The sequence below is a fragment of the Protopterus annectens genome, chromosome 1.part1 (assembly GCF_019279795.1).
Source record: "Protopterus annectens isolate FY-2018-M chromosome 1.part1, PAN1.0, whole genome shotgun sequence".
Classification (NCBI taxonomy): Eukaryota; Metazoa; Chordata; order Ceratodontiformes; family Protopteridae; genus Protopterus; species Protopterus annectens.
This window is the reverse complement of record NC_056726.1, coordinates 1,363,557,986-1,363,581,933: the sequence shown is the minus strand read 5'-3', so window position 1 is coordinate 1,363,581,933 and position 23,948 is coordinate 1,363,557,986.

Here is a 23,948-nt window from a genome sequence, read left to right as displayed (position 1 = left end):
CACACACACACACACACACACACACACACACACACACACACACACATACATACAAACATACTTACTTATATATATATATATATATATATATATATATATATATATACATACATGCATGTCACAAAATGCCTATACAAACATATGCTGCTGACAGACCACCCACAACTGGTGCAGCAGGCACAGGTGGATACAAAAGCAGCCATAACAGTCACATCTGCCCCCACCCCCACAGTCCAAATAAATATGTAAACAATACACTGCTACAAATTCATGATAGGTCATGCACAATGGCCAGACATAGACCTTCTTAGCAAAACAAATAATATGTCTAAACATAGCAAAGAAAAATACAACCAGCCAGTAAATTTATTTTTTATTTATTTATTTTACATTTGTTAGCCGGGCTAGTCCAACTGGATATATGTCCATTTTCAGTGGAGGCCCGGGGAGAAAAGCTCCACTATAAACTACTAAAACAAGCTAAACTTATACAAACAATATAAAATAATGCAGTAATAAAGAATATATACTACTATTTGAGAACTTAACATAACCAGCTGAAAAATCCCTAGGATCAGGGTACAAAATGAGGCTTAACATAGAACAAAAAAATGAATACCCAAGAAGAATACTCTATTACAGAATTGAAAGGAAAATAAAATAAAGAGTATGTAATTAATTTGAAGAGGACGTTCAAGTGGGGTAGAAATTAGGAAAAAGAAAATAAGGGGATAAAGGAAACAGAAGGCTGGAGAGAAAAGAGTTCAACTAGGGTTGGTACAAGAGCAGAGCCAGTGGTTGGAAAGAAAGAGTTTTACTTTAGCTTTAAAAAGTGGGAGTGAAGATAGTGTAGAGAGGTATTGAGGTAGTTTGTTCCATGTTCTGCCAACTGAGTTGGAGAATATGGAGTCACCTGCTGAGTTATTAGACTGGGAAATTTGAATCAGTAGTTTGTTAGAAGAGCGTAGGTTCCTCTGATTATTGTAGGGTTGTATGAGGGAGGAGAGAGTTGGAGTTTTGTTAGGGTGATAAAGGGCTTTGTGGACAATATTAAGTTGGTGGAATTGTATTAGGTTGGGTAATTCCAGCCAGCCCAGTTTTTTAAGATTAAGACAATGATGAGTTCTATAAGGAGATGCTGTGGCAAATCTGGCAATGTTGTTGTAGGATGAAGCTAGTTTATTGAGATTGTGCTTGGAAAGATTAGTGTATATGGTGGAAGCATATAGAAGGGTAGAGATTAAGTGGGTTCTAGCAATGGTAGTTCTAGTTTCAGGAGTTAGGAAAGCTTTGATTCTATAGAGAGAGACAATCTTTCTGTTAGTAGCATTAATTGTAGCATTGATATGAGTGTCAAATTTTAGTTGATTATCAATGGTAATACCCAAGAGTTTAGTGGTTTGGTCTGGGGAGATAATGGTACCATTATTGGATGTAAGTGTGAAGTTAATAGAGGGGGATAGGTAAGTTGGTGTAAAGAGCAGGAGTTTGGTTTTCTTGGGGTTGAGGAGTAGACAATGATTCGAGAACCATTGCTCTATAGTTGTGAAGGTATTTTGTGTGAGAGTGTGCAGCTTGCTCTGAGTTGAGGCTGAGCATATAATGGTTGTGTCGTCAGCATATTGAATGCAAGTTAACTGAGGAGTAGCTAGATGAAGGTCATTTATAAAGATAGAGAATAGGAGAGGACCTAAGATAGAGCCCTGAGGAACTCCTATAGTGTTGGGGAGGAGATCGGAGAGATGGTTATCCCAGAGAACTGCCTGTTTACGGTTGTCCAGATAAGATGCGAACCAGTTTAAGGCAAGATTATCAAGAGTGAGGGATCTTAAACGGTAGAGGAGAAGTTGGTGATTGACCATGTCAAAGGCTTTAGACAGGTCTACAAAGAATGCTGAAGAAAGTGTGTTGTTGTTGCGGTTTTTGTTAATAGAGTCAATAAAGGATAGTAATGCTGTGCTAGTACTATGGAATGGTCGAAACCCATGTTGACAATTAGCCAGGAGGTTGTGGCTAAGTAGCTGGTGAAGTAATTGTGTGTGGATGCATTTCTCCATTATCTTTGCAAGAGGAGAAAGTAATGCTATGGGACGGAAGTTTGAAAACTCAGTGGAGTCACCTCCCTTGAATAGAGAGATAATGTAAGAGATTTTCCAGAGTGATGGAATAGTACTTTCTTTTATAGTCCTGTTGATCAGTATAGAGATGGGATAGGAAAGAGCTTTAGCTCCTATACGGAGGTATTCAGCTGGTAATTTGTCTGCTGAGGGGGTTGCGGGCTTTAGTTTTTGAAGTAAGGATGATATATAGGAGGTTGGTATCGGTTTTAGGTGAAATGGAGGGAGAGAGGTAGCTTGGGTTAGTAGTTGTATTATACTCTGATGTCTTGGCCAAAGCCTTCAAGGAGTAAAACATTACCAGAAATACATGCCTTAATGACAAGAAGCAATTAACACCTAATTACATAATTGCACAGCCTCCAATTGCACTCCTCATTTAACCCCATATGGGATAAAGTATCACAGTTAATATTAATACATTGACTCTGTACATAACAATTGTCCTTTTATGAATGTTTCATCAAACTGAGGAACAATTTTTTTCAAATGCAGTACCTTGGAACCCACTACTGTTCCCCATGGTGAGATTTATATAAATGTATGGCTATAGAGCTGTCATATTCCTTATCAGTAATATGACTCACATGTTTGAACAGCCTAGTTTAAAACATGTGTTACTCTCCCCCACATAAAATATGTTACAAGGGCATCTAAGAGCATTCTCTATACACCAACCTCTTGAATGTACAGACTTCAACATCTTTCCCAGCCTCTCCCCTCAGCTGGAATTGCAGCCATAAATAATGAAAGCCAGTATACTTATCAACCGACTACAGTATGGCATCTTGACAAAGCCTGACATAATTGGTGGGACAGAGGCCCAAATACATGGCCATACTTGAGATATTGTTGTTATACGCTGCGAAAGTTGCAAGATTTGTTGTAACATATCTTTTCTGAGGGATATAAAGTCAGAAAAACAAATGGATGTTACCATTTACACAATGCAATCACCAGAGTATGTTACTGATTTGCCAAGGACAACACCTGTCTGGGGAACAGTCCATTCATAACAGGCTAACCTGTGGCCATTATGTGGATGGCTGTGCAGTTGAGAGCTATGCAGAGACAGAACTTTGTCAGACTGAAACCCATGCAGAAGTAGTATGTGCAGACAAACCCTGTTAAACTAGCAGTATTCCAAACATATAACAGCAATACTCACATCTCTAAGTTTTGAACCTTCTCCACCATTTACTTCATTTGTCTCCACAAGTCTTGTTGTAAGAGGTAGTAGCTCACACAACTCCAGGATGTCTTCCTCACAAGTAAGGGAAAAGCCCAATGCCTACATGGAGTACTCATTTATATGAGTGTGTTGCCATGACATTGGTTATTGGAAGAACTACACAGCTGCTCCTCATGCAATTAGCAAGTGGGGAACCCCAATAGGTGCACAGGTCATCACCTGGTCATGAGCATCACCTACAAAAGTCATCTTATACCTATTCAAGCCAGCTGTATTTCTGTAGTGCACAGACAGAGTGAGAGAGAGGTATAGGGAGAATAAAACAAACTGGAAAAGAGAAGAAAGAAAAAAAAGTAAGTGGAATATGTAAGCAAGTAATTGAATGTAGTACTTGATCTGTAATAATGGGAAGTATGGTTTGGAGGAATATATTTCCCAACAAGACTTGCTGTACTAATGTCCTGCTAAACAGCTGCTATGGCCATAGCATATGGCCATCTCTACAGTGGGAGAGATCACAGACATACCTCTCAGCTGTACATATATTCACAGAATTCCCACATTTTACCATCGTATTTTTCTGTATGTTCCTCCTGAAATCTGTACCTTTCTGGTAAATAGCTGAGGACTGAAGTCATCAAGTAATGACAAACACTTGAATATGAGACTCATCCTTAAGAATATTCACTGTAATGCAAATTGTATCATTCTACAAATTTCCTAAGTTTGTAACAGGAATATTTAAAGTCTGTCCCTATTTATCCCGCCATAATGTTAGGCTTTGTCCAGATGTGATTCTCTTAGAGGTTGCGAGGTAGGATCACAGCTCAGGAGCCTGACTCACCTCGAAAAGGACAACTCATATATGACAACCGCAGGGGTGTCTGTCAAACAGTTGTGACTGTGCCACTGCTAGGCCAGTTAGTGGAATGTTTTCCATATCCATGTTACCTGTGATTATGAGTGTGACACATGTTTGCCTTGTAAAGCTAAGAGACCTATAGAGGCCATGTGCATAGTAAAGTACTGTTGCAGACATATGTGTTGAACTGCATGTGATATATTGAATTAATAACATTCAACTGTACAGTGTTCTGCTGGACAATAAGCACATTTGTGACTGGTATCTGTAGTCACATACACATATACCTGTGTTATCTCAGCCAAACCATTGGCAGGTCTGTGAGGAATGACATTGTAACATAATAGCCTACGTATGACTGTTGGACATCTTCCAGGTTATCACAGTGATGTCAAACCCTACTGTGCAATCAACATGCTAATGTATGGTGCAGCTATATTAATACAGTATCAATACTGATGTCCCTTTTGACACCTGTTTATTTGAGCCACTGTCCAGACATACTGCTATAACAGGTTGAGAACTATGATTGAACAGCAAGACTGTAAATACAGTGTGCCATATTAACATAGAACAGAAATGTATACCAGGTATCCCCTGAGCACATGTATGTATGTATGTATATGTTTAGCTGGAAGGCACAATCACATGGATTTCAAGCAGTCAGGTAAATAGGTTGTGCATGTTGCACATGTGTGCAATATCAGTGTCAGTGCATACAACAGACATAAATGTGTACAGCTACTGGTTGTTGCATTGGACTGACACTGATATGGGTACTAGAGTAGTCATGATTATCAGGTATTAATCAAAGAAGTGTCCACCTGTGTTATGACCCTCTGTCCATGCCTACCACTAACAGCTATATCAACACCTATATACAGTTGATATCACAAGTGTACACACCCCTGTTGGAATGCCAGATTTGTGTGCTGTATGACAATCTGACCACAGAAGATCATTTCATAATGTTTCTCATTTTGAATGTGACCCCCTAACCTGTACAACTCCATTGAAATACAATCAAAGGTGTTTCTAGGAAGGTGAGCAACTATTGCCAAGTGAAGATGTGCCATGATGTTAGAGTCCAGACCAAGACGGGTGAATGCTGTAACCATCTCAATAGGTGCATACACAACATATCAGTTTAAGAGTGTGCACACTCATTCAACTGGCTTATTGTACTGAGTATTGTTTCCATATGTTTTCACAGACCAGATTGTTATGTTTTCAATTGAATTGTACAGGCTATAGGTCACATTACAGGTGGAAATTGTTATGAAATGAGATATTGTGGTGTCATGTTCCAATTGCACAAGTACCAGGCAGTGTAACAGTGGTGTGTACCCTTTATATCCACTGTAGCTATATGGACACAGCAGTACCTGGCATGTATATCCAGCATCCACCAAGGTAGAATAATCCCCTTTGGTGGACAGCAGCAATACACAAACCACATAAAAGGTTCCTACATTGGCTGTACAGGGACACATAGGTGCAGGCAACAACTTGGAAGCAAGTCCACCTATATCTGAGTAAGCATGTAAGTTCACAGCTGACTTCCTGTAAGGCTGACTATGATTATAAATCACCACCACCAAGGACAATTGCAACTGTGTCTCTACACATTTTGTAAGTCTCAGAGGAAACAACACAATTCACCCTGTACTGGGGGTAAAGAACACCTCCTGCACACATGCCATGGATATAAGCAACCTGCATCACACAGGTTAGGTGGGAACATAGCCACCCTGTCCACCCCAGTTGTACAGGGAGATATGCACTTCAACCACACTCTTCCCCTCAGCAATGGTGAGCATGTACATATTGTCTAATGAAGGCAACAACAGCATATCGCCATGGGGCATAATAGCATCACTGTCTGCCTCCTACATGTGCTCACAGCTCCATCACACACCACAGTCAGACACAGACCTGCCATCATCCACACACCATCCACATGGAAGATGCCTACTGTCAACCCTCTACACAGAAATTAATGGAGAATACAGGATTATGCAATCAAGTGTCCAACATTGGGGGGAATAAGATATCTCAGGGACAGGGGTGTAATGCAAGCTGCTATAGCCATGATAGCTTGGAGGGTTATCGTGTAGTGTGGATTATTTGCAAGTAGATGTCCACTGTTGATGTGCATTTTGAAAATCGTATGAGGTCCTGTGACCTTTTTCCTGTTTATGTCTTCCAGGTAACATGCAGAGTGCTCGTTTACCAGCATTCTCTGTTGGGGAAACTGACATCATCACCCAATATGTGATTGGACATTATGCCATGTTATTTGGACAGAGAGCAGAAGATGTGTGGGAGAGGACCACCCTGTGGAACAGTGTGGTCCACAGGGTAAATGATGCCGGCCTGCACAGCAGAATGTATGTGCATGTGCAGCATCGGGCCACCGACCTCATCCGCAATGCCCATCAATGGGCTGCTGTTGTAGCGAGGGACTGGCTAGCCACAGGGGGAGCCCAGCCATCCAGCCCCCACTGACACCCACTGAGGAGCTCCTCACCAAACTTGGGGCACACACTCAACGTACAAGTCATGAAGCTGGGTGAAGCATTATGGAGGTGGGTTGCACACACACACTGGATGAGGAGCATGCAGGTAAGGGTCCAGTGGGGATTAGTACACTAATGTATCAGACGTACATGTATCTGTATTGTGTCTACATCCATGTGTCAGGTCCAGTTGCAGTTGTGGGTGGGGTTTCCTAATGCACAGAGGTGCACATCTATGGTGAGGACAGGACATTGTGTATTATTGTGGTTAATACTGTAGATGTGCAGACATGCTGCATCCATCCTGTACCAATGCCACATGTGAGTCTGCTGACAAAAACTCCCTCTCACAACTGCCTAGGACCCTCTGATCTGCATATGAAACAGCAGCCTGAAGCTAGTGAGTATGACATTGTTCTGTTGTTGCCAGGCAATACCCCAGGCATGTGAAGCACATGGAATTTACCATGCACACAACCATCAGTAATAGCTATATTGCTTTATGTAATAGTTATATTGCTTTTTGTGCATGTTCACTTTTGCTGGGGTTAACTGTATTGAATCACAATGGTCACCACAGGGGCCTATCTGATGTAAATTCAACATTCCTGTAACAATCTCACAACTTGCCAGTGCCAATACGTCTAGTCAGAGGCCAGCAAAATGGACGGGACAAACAGCCTAAGGTAGGGACATGTGTGACACATTAGTGGTATACAGCGGATATAAACTGTGTACATACCCCTCTTAAGATGCAAGGTGTTCCTGTTACATACTAATTAGGACAACAATATGACAGTCCACACATCTTCCAGCCTTTAATGTGACCCATAACAGGAACAGTTCACTTGTAAAACCAAGCATCAATGGACTCATGTATTGCACTTACAGGGCTGGCCACCTGTGAGGGCAGCAGACGTTGTATCAACATGATGTTTCAGTCAGGTATGATACCTCATGCTGCCATATGTGTCAGTACACTCACTGTGGCCTATTTGGCTATAATATCACAAACATGGGCATTGTTAAGGTACACAGACCACTTCCAACCATGTTTAGGTTGCAAACATGTGCATATTCCAGACACATCTGTACAGAGGTCTGTACAATGGTTTTAACCTGCTGCATGTGAGGCAGATGCTGTTACCACACTACATAAAGTAATGGCAGCGGGAGGTGGTCACCAGCCATGCATGGTATACACATCAAAATGGTGTAAGTCACACAAGATATGATTCTCACACACATACATACACACACACACACACACACACACACACAAACACACACACACACACACACACACATACACACACACACACAGTTGCCAGCATTAGGATAGAACTCCTGCCTCTCTAGGTATTCCTACTATAGGGCTACACAGTTATCAGATGCACCAAAGAGATTATACATTTCCTCCTATTCCAAAGGTACCTCTAATGTGGATGACATCAACAGGACTATAAATTGGAGTGAAGGGAAGTGTAAAGGGTAGTATACAGGTCAAAAATGGCATAAGCCAGACAGTACATAATTCACACACCCATACATACACACACACACACACACACACACACACACACACACACACACACACACACACACACACACACACACACACACACACACGCACACACACACACACACACTTGCCAGAACTGGGAGTAGAACTCCTGCCTATCTAGATACAGCTACTATAGTGTTATGCAGTTACCGCATGTGCTACAGAGCTTACTGAACTTTCAACTGGCCAAAGCTGCTGATAACTGCACAGCTGTGGTAAAGTATTACAGGTGGCAGACAGTCTGCCTTCTGTTCCATCTGTACAGCATGCTAGCTCTTTCTGTCTTGCACTTCAGCTAGCATTATGGCTTGGCACTTCACCAGGTTATGGTATCAAGAAGCATGGCACACCTGGAAGCCATCAGCAGTACTTGTTAATCACAGATGTAGTCCCAGTACTTACTAGTTATGTCCACCCCTCCTGGCATGTTTGAAGGGCAGTTATCTGTGCTTTCACCAATTAACCTGGTGCACTTGTCCATTCTGAGGCACTGTTGCAACCACCTCATGTACACAGACAACCCTCCCCTCTAAAATCCAAACACTCAGACCTGTGAGGTTTACCCATATATCACCCAATGTGGACATATGCACTGTCCAGTAAAGACTGAACTAGCAGGTCAAGAGGATAAGATCAACATCTGCACCACACCATGTGGAACATGTAGCTTACCATGACACCCACTTTGACAGCCATGACATACAGTGAAAAAAAAAAAAAAAAAAAAAAGCTCAGCACTTGTCCTAAAAAAAAAAAAAAAAAAAAAAGCTCAGCACATGTCTTAAAAGCATCTTCTTTTCAGGCTTAGCACTTCTGTATTATACAAAGTCCCTCACTAGCGAACATCCCCCCCCCCAGGAGTACCCACTTCCTTATTAAGTCCTCTCTCATTCAGTTACACCCCAAACTTCTTAATTTCTCTAGCATGTCGAAGGGCCAGATGCTGGCGTCCTCTCCTGTCCAGTTGGTGAATCTGGGAATATTGAGGCAATGTTACAATTGCCTCATGTACACAGACAACCCTCTCCTCCTCCCACATAACACAAATACTTGCGAGAGATGCAGCTATTTAGCCAAACTGGAGGCTGAGCTCTCTCAACTCAGGACTGGCAAGACCAGACAGGAGGAGAAGACAACTACCAGTCTTACATAAAGCTATCACAACAATGAATCAAACACATAAACACACAAAGACATACTCGAAAGCCCTGAGCAAAAATTTACCTAAACAGCAGAGGCCTCCAAGGCAGACACCCAAGCAACCGCCACCTCATGACACACCACAGGCAACACATAAAACACAAAATCAGTGTGCAAAGCAGTCACAGCCCTTAAGGCCAAATACAACACCAAACATACTTGTCATAGGTGACTCCATAGTCAGACACACCGACGTCCCACTCACCAGGCTGAACAAGGAGAGGGTCACAGTAAGCTGCCTATCAGGCGCTAGAATCCACCACATAACACAAGCACTCGGGTCACTCCACAGCAAGTACAAATATGACACAGTCATTGTCCATGCTGGTGTGAACGACCTGAGACGTACTTCCCTGGACTACATGAAAAGAGACATAGAGGAGCTCTCTGATTATGTAGCCCAGGCAGGTATGACCCTGACTCTGAGCAGCATCCTTCCTTCACCAAGAATGATGCCACAACATAGAGACAAGATGATCAGCTTTAACAATTGGCTTAATTTCTGGTGTCATTCAAAAGGGATCCAGTGTCTGTCTGCCTGGGATGACATGCTTGACAAGCCACGCTGCTTCGCAAGGGATGGCTTGCACCTGTCACCCCTGGGATTCCGGATATTGGCTAAGGCTCTTGCCACCCCCATAGTGCCTTTTTAGACAAGGCTCAAATTCTAAACCTACCTCCCTAGAAAACAAAAATGGGAAGAAACTAAGGGTAATGCTGCTCAATGCCAGAAGTCTAAATCTCAAAATGCACGCACTCGAGGCCCTTCTCAGTATGGAGAACATCGATGTCTGTGCTGTGACTGAAACCTGGTTCAAGGCTCCTGAGAGCACCCCGGCACTATCAGGTTTTACCTCATATCATGCATTCCGGCCCCAAAACCCGGACCACACCACAAAAGGAGGGGGTGTATCCATATTCATCAAGGATACCCACACCTCCAGGTTGGTGGCAATGCACGAAGCATCGGAAACCATCCTGGTGCAATTAACCATAGGCAAAACTGCTCTACAATTTGTAGCATGCTACAGGCCACCCTCTCAAACTCAGAAACCCCACACAGCCTTCCTGAAGACACTGGAGGGTATAAAAGTATCTCCAAACACCATTATATTGGGTGACTTCAACTACCCGAATATAGACTGGGAACATTACTCAAGCCCAAACTTTCTAGCCCAAAGGTTCCTGGAGTTCATAAATTCAAATGCCATGGAACAACTAGTCACCATTCCCACAAGAGGAGAAAATATACTAGATCTCATCATCACAAACATGGGGACAAAATGCTCCACACCGGAAGTATATCCCTCATTGGTGAGATCAGATCATAAACTAATCTCACTGGATATCCACATCCCGCCCCCACCCCAAACAAAAAAGACCACAGTGAAGAACTTCTCTAAAGCAAACTTCACACTACTCAAGACTGGTGTGGTATGCTTCAAGGCCCCCGAGCCAGTAGAAACCACAACCCAAGCTGCGGAAGCCCTTACAAATGCCTTCTACGAACACCTCCAGGACTGCATGGATCAGGCAATCTCTAATAAAACCAAGACTCTTTCCACCAAGGGCAAACGTCCAGTCTGGTGGACCCCAGCCATAAACAAACTCTACAATAAGAGGAGAAAGCTGTTACATGATAGAGCAAAATCCATAAAAGAGAAGACACCTTTGATCATTATTAGTAAAAAAATACGAGCACTCATAAAATCATCCAAGGCCAACTTTGAGAGAAAAATTGCCATAGATTCAAAAGATAATCATAAGGCCTTCTTCAGCTATGTTAGAAACCTGGGTGGAAACTCCCAGATATGCTCAGAATTAGTCCAAAATGATACAAAAATCACTGAACCCACAGACATTGCCAACATACTGGCAGACAGGTTCAGTGCAAACTTCACCCCCCTCTCCCCCCCAAAAGGAGAGATAACTATCCCAGCGGAGTGCAGCCTCCCAGACATCTCCAATGTGCAGGTGAAAGCTGCTCTCTCTAAAGCTAAAAACACAGCATCAATGGGACTGGATGGTGTCCCCGGCTGTGTGCTACATGAACTCAATGAGGAACTAAACCCGCACATAAGGCAGCTGTTTAATCTTAGCCTTACCACAGGATATGTGCCCAAGGAGTGGCGTACGGCAACTGTGGTCCCACTCCACAAAGGCGGTGCCTCCACGGACCCTGGTAATTACCGCCCCATAAGCTTAACAAGCCTGGTCTGCAAAGCTATGGAGAGGATCATAATGGAACTCATAAACAAAGACATAGGGGACTTGCAGACATTGGACCTGACCCAGTTTGGCTTTGTCAAGGGCAGATCATGCCTTTTGAACTTGGTCGACTTCTTCGAAACAGTCACCAAGGCCATTGATGAGGGAAAGGCAGTCCATACAGCCTACCTTGACCTTGCAAAGCTTTCGACACAATACCCCACTCGGGTATTATAGAGAAACTTACCAGCTTAAATGTAAACCCATATGTCACAAGATGGGTTGCAAACTGGCTAAAGGACAGAACCCACAGGGTTAGAGTAGCTGGCGCCATGTCAGACTCCAAGCTGGTCACAAGTGGTGTCCCACAGGGCTCAGTCCTTGGCCCCCTGTTGTTCGGCATCTACTTCTCAGAAGTACAGGCTAACATAGGAGGACTATGGCTGACAAAGTTTGCAGATGACTGCAAACTGGGAGCCATAGTGGAAAGTACATCGGACACAGATATCCTTCAGAGGGGTCTCACGGAAACTGATAGCTGGTGCCAGAGCCATGGCCTGAAGTTATATGCCAAAAAATGTATAGTCATACCCTTCGGGAAAAACAAGGTAACCCCAAGCTACCATATAGGTGGCAATCCACTAAGCACAGAAGAGGTTATCAGGGACCTGGGGACCCAGGTTGACAGTGGCCTTTCTTTTGACACTCACATTGCTAAAGTGGCTAGAAAAACCTTCTACATTGCCCACTTGATCATGAAGGGATTCACATCCAGATCAAGTGAGGTCATTATTCCCCTGTACTCTTCACTTATCAGACCATTGATCGAGTACAATGCCCCATTTGGGATGTATCTCACCTGACACCTGCAGCAATTGGAGAGACCCCAAAAGTTCCTCACCAAAAGGATAAAGGGACTCCAAAATCTGTCATATGCTGCCAGACTGAAGAAACTCCAACTCTATTCAGTCGCATACCGTCTGCTCAGAGGTGACCTGTGCCTGACATACAAGGCCATGTCCAACCTGGAATTAATGGACATGCTCCACCTCAAAAAATCCAAATCTACCAGATCCACTAGAGCAAGCGACTTAAACCTTAGCATGGATATAAATAGGACATGCTGGAGGGATAGATTTGTCACCCAGAGACTCCCTATGTTGTGGAATAAAATCCCGGTCCATGTGAGGCAGAGCACCTCACTGGCTCTGTTCAAGAGAAATCTTGACCGGTGGATGGGAGATCGTAGGTTTACCCCAGGAATCATATCTGTGTCACTGCTAGATAGAGGCACAACAAACTAATGGGCACAGTATTTTTTAACATAAGGGGTGGTGTAAGCCACAAAAACTCTGGGCTAGGCTTATAAATGCCTTAGGGCAGATAGCCTAGTATAAACCTATGAACCTAAAAGCCACACACTCACCTTCCCGGAGGCACTCAATGGACATTTACCCAAACAGCACAGACAAGCAAGGCAGACACCCACTCATACACCGCAACATGGCAAATGCCAAGGGACACATATTTAACCTACACAGTATGCCCCTCAACCTAAACTCCTACAGCTAACCACCTTGCACAATACAGTGATCATGGGTAACTCAGTACTGAGGAACACACATATCCCACTCACTAAGTTGAATATGGAGCAGGTAACAGCCAAATATCTATCACATGCTAGCATCCAGCACATGACAGCCAGTCATGGCACTCCACAACAACTATGAGTATCCATGTGGGTGTGAATGACTTGGGACATACCTCCCTGGACTACATGACAAGACACATGGTTGAACTCTGATTATGTGGTCCAGGCAGGTGTGACAGTAGCCTTAGGCAGTGTAACTCTGTCACCCAGAATGATGCTGTGGTACTATCAACAGATGATTGACTGCAACATTGGCTTACATGTTATGTGTCATTCTCAGGGGATCCAGTACCTCTTTGCTTGGGATGACATGATTGACAGAACCCAATGACTTGCCACAGATGTCCTACATCTATCACTGCTGGGTTTCCAGGTACTGGCTAAGTGTCTTGCCACTCCTATGATGCCTTATTTGGCAGTGTTCCTAATGTTATTACCACCATAACAGCTACACATGTATGCAATCTGAGGGTCATGTTGGTCAACAGTAAACATCTAAATGTCAGTATGCAGTCACTCATAGCAGTCATTGGATGAAGGACATGTCTGCTGTAATGGAGAGGTTGTTCACAGCAGCAGACAGCAGACCTGCAGTATCAGGCTATGACGCATTCCACAGCTGTCAGCCCCCAAACATGGATCATACTTCCACATGTGGTGTTGTCCCCATATTCATTATGGCTAGGAAAACCTTCAGACTAGTACCCCATCATAATGCATTGGAGATACTTCCGGTACAACTGCCTTGGGGTAATAGTGCAATCTAGAACATAGCTTGCTATGGGTCCACATCTATGTCCCTAGACTGTCAATGCAAATATCTCAACACCCTGCCATCTATGATGGTCCAAGGCAACACTAAGATAGCATGAGTCTTCAACTACCCCTCCATCACTTGGGTAAAGTAGCCAAGTGCCAGTACAGTGGCCTAAGACTTATGGGATTTATCATTTCCATTGCCTTGGATCAGCTCATACTGACCCCCAGTAGAGGATGCAACAACCTTGACCTGTGTTGACTACTTAAATATGGGACTGTTGCTCATCCACAGAGGTCAGTCCCTGCATGGTGAGATCCACACAGGCTGTAATCAACATGGAACTCAACATGTCAGCCACACTACCCACAAAGGTAACCACCTTCCAAAACCTCTCCAAAGATGACTTTGCAATCATGAAAACAGGGGTGGGTGCCTTCAATGCACCCATGACAATGGGAAATAGCTGCATGACTGTGGAATTATACACATAGGCACTGTACAAACAGGTACATGAATGCATGGTACTAACCAGAGCCAACAGAGCCCAGACACTGTCTTCCAAACACTGGGAGACAATGTGATGGTCCTCTGCCATTACTAAAATGTACATCATAAGGAGGACATTGTTGCAGAGAAAGATGGTGTCCCATGACTGTTGAATTCCCTTATTAGCCTCAAACACAACTTTGGATCCCTCATGGAACCCCCTACAGGCATCTATGACTACAGACACTCAGCAGACACTGACAACAGTCACAACAGCCTTTGATAGTTACATCCACTCATGCATGAATCGTGCCATCCCAAATAGAACCAAAATGCTCTCATCCAAAAAAAGGAAGCCAATCTGGTGGTCCCCTGCCATAAACAAACTTTACAACAAAAGGAAGAAACTTTTGCAGAAAAGAGGAAAATCCCAGGATGCAAAAAACTCCCTTACTAGCCTCAGTAAGAAACTGAGATGCCTCATAAAATCCTCCAAAGCTAGTTACGAAAATAAAATTGCCAAAGATTCCAAAGACAACCACAAAGCATTCTATAACTATGTCAAAAATCTAAATGGCAATGCTCAGATCTGCTCTGAGCTAAAACAGAATGGCATTAAATATACTGATCCAAAGGATATTGCCAATATCCTGGCAGATCGATTCAGTGCCAACTTCACCCCCCTCTCACCCCCTAAATGGCCCATCTCAATACCGGAAGATTGCCAAATTCCAGTAATAATGGCCACACAGGTACAAAATGCACTCTCTAAAGCCAAGAATACAGCATCCATGGGACCAGATGACATCCTGGGCTGTGTACTACATGAACTACAATATTAACTGGCACCTCACCTATGTGTCATGTTTAATCATAGCCTCACCTCAGGTTTCATGCCCACTGAGTGGCGCAGAGCTACAGTTATCCCAATCCACAAGGGGGGATCCACCTGGGATCCCGGAAACTACCGTCCCATCAGTCTGACAAGCCTTATCTGCAAGTCCATGGAGCGTATTATCATGGAACTTATAAACAAAGACATTGGCAACCTTCAAACACTGGACCCCACCCAGTTTGGGTTTGTGAAGGGCCGATCTTGTCTCCTGAACCTGATTGACTTCTTTGAATCAGTCTCCAGAGCCATGGGCAAGGGTAAGGTGGTTCACACAGCCTATCTAGACCTTGCCAAGGCCTTTGACACCATCCCCCACTCTGTAATCATAGATAAACTTACTAAGTTGGGCATTAATCCCTATGTCACCCAATGGGTTGCTAAATGGCTTACTGATAGAACCCACACTGTAAAAGTAGCCGACTCCAAATCCAGCTCCAGACAAGTGACAAGTGGAGTACCTCAGGGTTCAGTCCTGGGGCCGCTCTTGTTTGGCATTTACTTCTCTGAAGTACAGGTCAACACTAAGGGACTCTGGCTAACAAAGTTTGCAGATGACTGCAAACTGGGAGCCATTATTGAATCCCTAAATGATGTGGATACTCTACAAAAGGGCCTTACAGAAACAGATGCTTGGTGCCAGAGCCATGGGCTCAAGCTCAATGCCAAGAAATGTATTGTTATCCCCTTTGGGAAAAAACATGTATCCATGAATTACCATATAGGTGGCAGTACACTAAACACAGAAAGTGTGATAAGAGACTTAGGGACACAGGTGGACAGTGGTCTCACCTTCGATAACCACATTGCCACAACAGTCAGGAAATCCTTCTATGTGGCACACCTCATCACGAAGGGATTTTCATCCAGAAAAAAGGAGGTCATTGTCCCACTGTACTCATCCCTCATTAGACCCATTATAGAATACAACGCCCCATTTGGTATGTACCTCTCAAGACATCTGCAACAACTGGAAAGGCCTCAGAAATACCTCACTAAAAGAATCACAGGCCTAAAGCAGATGCCCTACGCTGACCACCTTAAAAAACTCCAGCTATACTATGTCACATATCGTCTACTCAGAGGCGATCTCTGCTTAACATACAAGGCCATGTCAAACCCAGAGCTGTTGGACATGCTACACTTAAAGAAATCCCAATCCCTCAGAGCTGCATGCTCCAGGGATCTAAACCTTGCCATCACAATAAACAAAACATGCTGGAGGGATAGGTTCCTTACCTAGAGACTCCCCAGACTCTGGAATAGATTGCCCATACATGTCAAGCAGAGTGCCTCTTTGGACCTCTTCAAGAGGAACCTTGACGATTGGATGGGAGAAAGGAAATTCACCCCAGGGATCACGTCAGTCGCCCTGCTAGATAGGGGTCCAGGAAAGTAAATAATGTGGGAAGAAATATCCAGGGAATTGTTATGGCTAGGCTTGTATAGGCCCTAGGGATGATAGCCTAGCACCAACCTATGAACCTATGAACCTATGAACATCAACAACCTCTACAGCATTAAACACAAGTGCTGCGAGTTACTGCACAATGCTGATACCTATCATGAGACAACAGAGCTGTTTCCTTCTCTCGCCCCACAAGTGAAGTGCTGAGTGAATGTGTTCTCACATGCTGTATCCCATTTCCATTCCAGGCATCTGTGTGTCACCAGGATGTGGCCCTGCAGCAAGACCACAGGGTATGGCGGTGTGGTAACACATCCACCATGCCATAGGCAGGGTACAGTATGTGCATGGAAATTCCCAGTCTGTAACACAGTGATTGCATATGCCTTACATATTTTAGGGCTGAGGGTTGTACATAGATATATGTTGATTTACAACATCTGTTGTAGAATGGAGAATGGTACGTGTTGTGGTTTGGACACACCTCCGATTACTAATAACCACAGCCACAGGGGATATTCATCAACCACACACTGAGATTGCTAATCACACATGCACACACACACACACACACACACACACACACACACACACACACACACACACACACACACACACACACACATACACATTTGCCAGTACTGAGATCCATAGGCTCATTGCTTCATAGGTGTGCAGCAGGTAAATGGGCCCGAAGGCTCTACAAGGTGAGCCCAAGGGAATACCCTGACATCAGGCCACATGAAAATAGTCCCCAGTGTGGCTCAGGTGTATAGTCACTGGACTGGTCCCCAGGGGTGGGTATTCTATTCCCCATCCACTCATCCAGATTTCTATTGTGGGTGGCCAGTGATGTGCACTGCTTCACATGTATGTGATTTATATTCCATAACATGGACAGTGTCTGGGGTGTGCACATCTCCCACATACATGTTCTTTGAAGTGTGGAAGTGTGCTTGAGTTCTCTGGGGCATGTTGTGTGGCCAGATTGGTATCTACAGACGTAGCATTCCTGACCTCATTTGGTGAGACCTGGCTATGTAACTGAGGTAGTGATTGCACCTACATAGACAGTATGATACGGGGATTCATTAGAGTTATTGGTGTCTGTCCATATATGGCATGTGTATAAGGCATGGTATTCCCATTGTGGAGTACATTTGCAGACTCTGCAGTTATTGCAGGTGTCCAGTGGGAAACATGGCAAAAGGGCCACTGTACACATTGATTGGGCTACTGAGGGGATGTAACAGGGTGCCATGTCCTTTTACTTGCTGTATAACACACACTCAGTCAGGAGATGTAACACATCAAAGTACTTTCTGATGCCAGTGGCACTGTTGTGGTCAACAGGCATGTAGTCCACTGCAATCACACCATGGGTACTATCTGTAAGGCACTTTGCAGGAGAATTACTGATATAGTGGCTGCTGCCTAGCCAAATTTTAGGCTGGATGTTATGTGGTCGTGTTAGGATTGGCTATTGTTACCACACAATTTTTGAATTGATGTTTTAAAACTGTTTTCTGAAGAAGTTTGCTTTGGAAGCAAATGAATAGTGCTTCAACTTTTTGGTCAATAAATCAACAGTTTGGACTTTGGTTGCTTACCGTGACAGTGTTGTTTGTTCTTTATCAGTTTGGTGTGCTTACTAGTTTTAGCCTAGCCAAGTATGTTTGTGTATGATTTGTGGTTGGAGAGCGGTCTCTGAGTATTAGAAAAGTTGCCTATATTGTTAACTAATGCATACTGTCACATAGTCATTGCACATGGCACTAGACATTTAGGGCTGTGGATTGTCTACACCAATCTCTACAGTGTTTGGCAACTATTGGCCTTGTAATGTGGGCATTGGAACATATACTAGGTCCTTAATATAATAATTTAGCAAAACCCATCCCCCAATGGACCTATTACACAATCACCCCAACACCCCCACAGGGCACTGATGACAGACACACACACTTGCCAGTACTGAGTTTCAAACCCCTGCCTAGCTATGTATTACTACTACAGTGTTAATTTATCAGATGCGCCACAGAGCTTATAGGATGGATGTTGCCCCAAGGTACTTATAAGGTGAGGAACATCACCAGCCCTTGTAAATACTGGCATTGGGTGATATAGAGGGTGAGAGATTTCACAAAATATTTTACCTTACAAATACATTTACATTTGCCAGGAGTGAGGTTCAAACCTCTATCTAACAGTATTTTCAGACCATTATGGTTACACATTTACCACACGCACCACTGACCTTACATGGTTTTGGGTTCTCAAAATATACTTCTAAGGTGAATGATATCTGCAGGACTGCTAAAGTCAGGCACTGTGAAGTGTACTTGGTGTAAATGGGGCCAACATCTTTAAGGTACAGACACATATATGTACACAAACACAAACACTTCCCAGGAAAGAGATTCAAACCCCTACCTATTTAGTTACTGCTATTACATTGTTCCAGATTTATCACATGTGCCACAGAGATCATAGGTAGAGCATTGTCCAAACATACCTCTAAGGTGAGTGACATCAGCAGCAATGCTAAAGGAGGGGTAAGGGAAGTGTAGTAAGTTTGAATGACCACAAAATCAGGTCTCTACAAAAGCACACACACTCTCTCACACAAACACACACATTTTCACAGCTGACAGGACCAGGATTAGAGCTCCTACCTAACTAGTTTGCTACACTATAGTATTACACAGTTATTGCAAGTGCCATGGAGCTTATATGTTGGAGATCTGTCCATAAGGGAAGTGTAGTAAGTGTGAATGACCACAAAATCAGGTTTCTATGAAGACACACACTCTCACACAAACACACACATTTTCACAGTTGCCAGAATCAGGATTAGAACTCCTACCTAATTAGTTTGCTACACAATAGCATTATGCAGTTATCGCAAGCGGCACAGAGTGTATATGTTAGAGAGCTGTCCACAGGTATCTTTGAAGGTGAGTAACATCAGCAGCAGTGCTGAAGGAGGGGTAAGGGAAGTTTAGTGAGTGCAAATGGCCTCAACCACATTTATCTAGGAACACACACACACACACACACACACACACACACACACACACACACACAACACACACACACACACACACACACACACACACACTCACACACAATTTTACATTTGATGACTGAGATTACAACTGCTGCATGGATACTTATTTGTACTGTAGTGTTACACAGTTATCACAAGCACCACTGAGATTATAGGGCTGAGGACTAAGCAAAGGAATTTCTACAGTGAATGACATCAACACATCATGTGATATAGGCCAATAGGATGTGTACTGGGTGGTAAAAGCCTCATAATGGGATTCCCTCTCTCTCTGTCTTTCGCTTCCCCACGTCTCTGTGTATGTTTGACATATTATATTATGTTATGTTGGCCTTAGATATGTGTGAGTATTCCTATCCAATATGTGTGTGTGAAGTATCAATGGTGTACAATTTGGTGTGTGTGCACAGACAGCTGCAAATAACCAATATCTGTAGTCCACTGTGTTGTGAGACATGGGCTTCATTTCTCTAAGTGTAGGAGCATGCCCAGTATGACCTTTTATATTGAGTGTGTGCATCCATTCCAGGGAGGGTTGGACTCCAGTTCAGGGTTTTGTGTGCTACAGCTACACCTAGCAAACTGTTTCTGCAGGATATCTGTAGCTAGGTTGCCAATACGAAGACACAATGGACGTAATATACGGGGGATACACATGCTTTGCAGCAATAAGCGAAATTCACTGAAAATGCAAAACAATCCTAGAGGGAAACTGACCATTAAACAGATAAATCTGTAAAGTCTGCTGTGCTGTGACATTGTGGCTGCAAGCATCTCATTTCACAAAATGGCCATAATGGCTATTTTCTTCATGTCAACATTGTTTCCTATGAGCCATTATTTTTCAGCATGTTTTAGCAAAATAAATCAAAACATTGTTTGCCCCTCTGTATGAATATAGATGCCCTGTATTTGGTACATTTGTACTTAAGTTTGTATCAGATAAGTGGAGATGAACTCACCAAACCCTTGTCTGATATTTTATTTTCTTACTTTCCTCTGGAATTGTTCTAGACAAAGAATAGATGCCATCTTGCCACATCTGTCTATAGGAATTATTTTCTCCTCCATTGACAGTTATAAACTATATCCATACTTTCTGCACTAGATTGGGTACAGGAAAACGCTGTGCATGAGCTCCATGGGGCCAATAGTAAATGGTATCGCATACACAAACTCAGAAGACACAGCCAATCCACTTGTGGACAAATATAGTTGAAATATCGCCCTCACACCTCTCCCTTCCTTTATTCCCATATCACATACTCACATCTACACTTCCCCTCAAATCTCCCAAGAAAAAGATCTCAACACACTATCCAAGACCAAATATACTATTTACATGGAATCAGATGACATACTGGGCTGCCTACTTGTCACCTCAAAGCAAGATTTGTCAGACCTTCTATGGAGGCTATTTAATAGCCTTCAAACAGGCTTTGTGCCAAATGAATGGAGGTCAGCAACTGACATTCACTTGCAAAAAGGTGGAACATCAACTGACCCAGGTAATTATAGACCCATAAGCCTGTCCAGATATGCAAATGATCTTTATGGAATTAATAAACAAGGACATAGGCAAACTATCAACTCTTGACCCAAGCCAATCTGGATTCAATAAGGGCAGATTCTGCCTACATAACCTGAATCACTTCCTTGAGAAGCTTGCTGAAGGAATGTATGACAGCAAATCAGCACATAAAGGATGTCTAGACCTTACAAAGGCATTCTGCACCAGAAACATTTGCGCTTCATAGATAAACTTTCCTAATTAAAGGTAAACCCTTTATGTAACTTGTGGGATAGCAAACTGGTTCACAAAGAGAACCCAGGAATTTAGGGCGGGCAGTTCTATCTCCTCCAAAAGACCTTTCACTCGCAGTGTACCCCAGGGTTCAGTCTTTGGGCCATTCTTCTTAAGCATTTACTTCTCAGAGGCCAAAGCTAATGTTAATGGTTTATTGCTGAACAAGTTTGCAGATGACTATAAAATTAGTAGCATCACAAACTCCATGGAGGACACCAAGATCCTCCAAGAGGGCCTTTCCCAAACAAATAGCTGTTGTCAAAACCATGGCCTAAAAATAAATGCCAAGAAATGTATAATAGTATCCTCTGGCAAGCATGACTATACCACATTGAGAACACACCCTTGAAAGCTGACCCCATAGTCCTCTGTCTAAGAGCATATGTTGACAATGAACTGTTCTTTAATCTCCACTTATCCACTATTGTACAGAAGTCATTTTTCATCACACATATATCTAAACATATGGCATCCATGTCCAGGGATATCATCATTCCACTGTACCTGACTCTCATTAGGCCAATCATCAAACACAGTGCTCCTTTCAGCATGTACCTGTCTAAACACTTGCCACAACTGGAATGGCCACAATGTTTTTTCCTTAAAAATTAATCAAAGGCCTAAATCATAAAAGATATGCAGACCCTGACAGATCAACAGCTTACTAAATACCTATGAATGTATAACCATATGAACAAGCAAAAAATTGTTATGCATTAAATATTGTCTAAGAGAATAACAGTTTCAGTTTTTCTTTTGTTCAGATTTAGGTAAATGCATATCTAAAATATTTGATTGCTAGCGCAATAATAGTTACAGATTGCAATCATGCTCACTTCACTAACGAAGTTGCAAGAAAAACTGTGGAACTACATGCTAATGAATCATTAAGTAACTGAATCTTGTCTAGAAGGGTTCCTATTACGTTATCAAAAAAATGTAATCGAATGCTCAGAACTTCGAAATGGCCACATTTCGAAGATCGGATTGTGGGATCACAGTACAGTGACGATTGGTATATTTGCCCTTTCCTCACTGTAGTGCAATCTCAGAGTTGGAATATATATTTAGCGGGGGGTGTGGGGAGCACATTAAAGTTCCTCATGCCACTGGACGGCACTTGGGGGTAACTGACTGAAATTCCCATCGTCGCATAGTGCACTCAGATATAACCATGAGATGGTAGTCGGGGTTAAGTGCACAGTGTTTTTGTCAATGGCAGGAAGATATAAGAAAGGAAAAGAAAGTGAAGTATGAGAAACATATAGAAATGTATTAGAAAATTTAAAGAATAATACAAAAGAGAGTATCATGATATGGAAAAATAAATATATTAAAGAAATTGAGAAAAAATAGGGCATTACTGATTAGGCAGAAAAAACTATTGACAAGGGAGAAGGGATGAAGTGTCTGCATGTTTGTGTACAATAGTAAAGGAGGATATTAGTATACTGAGGGAAATAAAAATGTTAAAGGAAGTGTAAAAATAACACAGGAGTAAATTATGAGTAGTGTAGTACAGCATGTGGAAAATATGTATAAGAGTAAAAAAAGGGAAAATAAGAGAGAATGTAAAGTAAAAAAAATCTGACAATGAGTTAAGGAAGAATTTTGAAATGAAACTAAGTATTAGTGAATTAGATGAAGTTCTTAGGAAAGTAAATATTTATTTAGTATCAGGCCCAGATGGTATAGAGTATGGAATATGCAAGAAATTAGTGGACTGGCAAACAGTTTTTTTTATAAATATACTGAATGAATGGTTGAAAAAAGGCTTGCTTATGAAGAGTTATGTAGTGGGGTAGTAAAATTTATATGACTGAAAGATGAGAATAATGAAATAAAAATTGGATAGACAGTCACACTAAATAATACAAGATTATAACATTTTTAAGAGACTAATACAGAGGAGCATGGAAGGAAGGATGAGGGATATTATGGAGGAAAGTATACATGGTATAGAAGGAAAGGGATGCCAATAATTGTTATTGGTTGTGAAAGAAATTGTGGATGATATTATAAGTAGAAGGGAGGATGTGAAACTTATGGTAGCTGATATTAGAAAGGCTTTTGATCCAGTAGGGCATAATGCTTTGTGGGATATTATTGAGACGTATGGAATAGGAAATAGAATTAGGACAGTGTGTATGACAGCATATTAAAACAACAGAATGAGAGTATTAGTGAATGAGTGACTGAGTAATGAAATGTG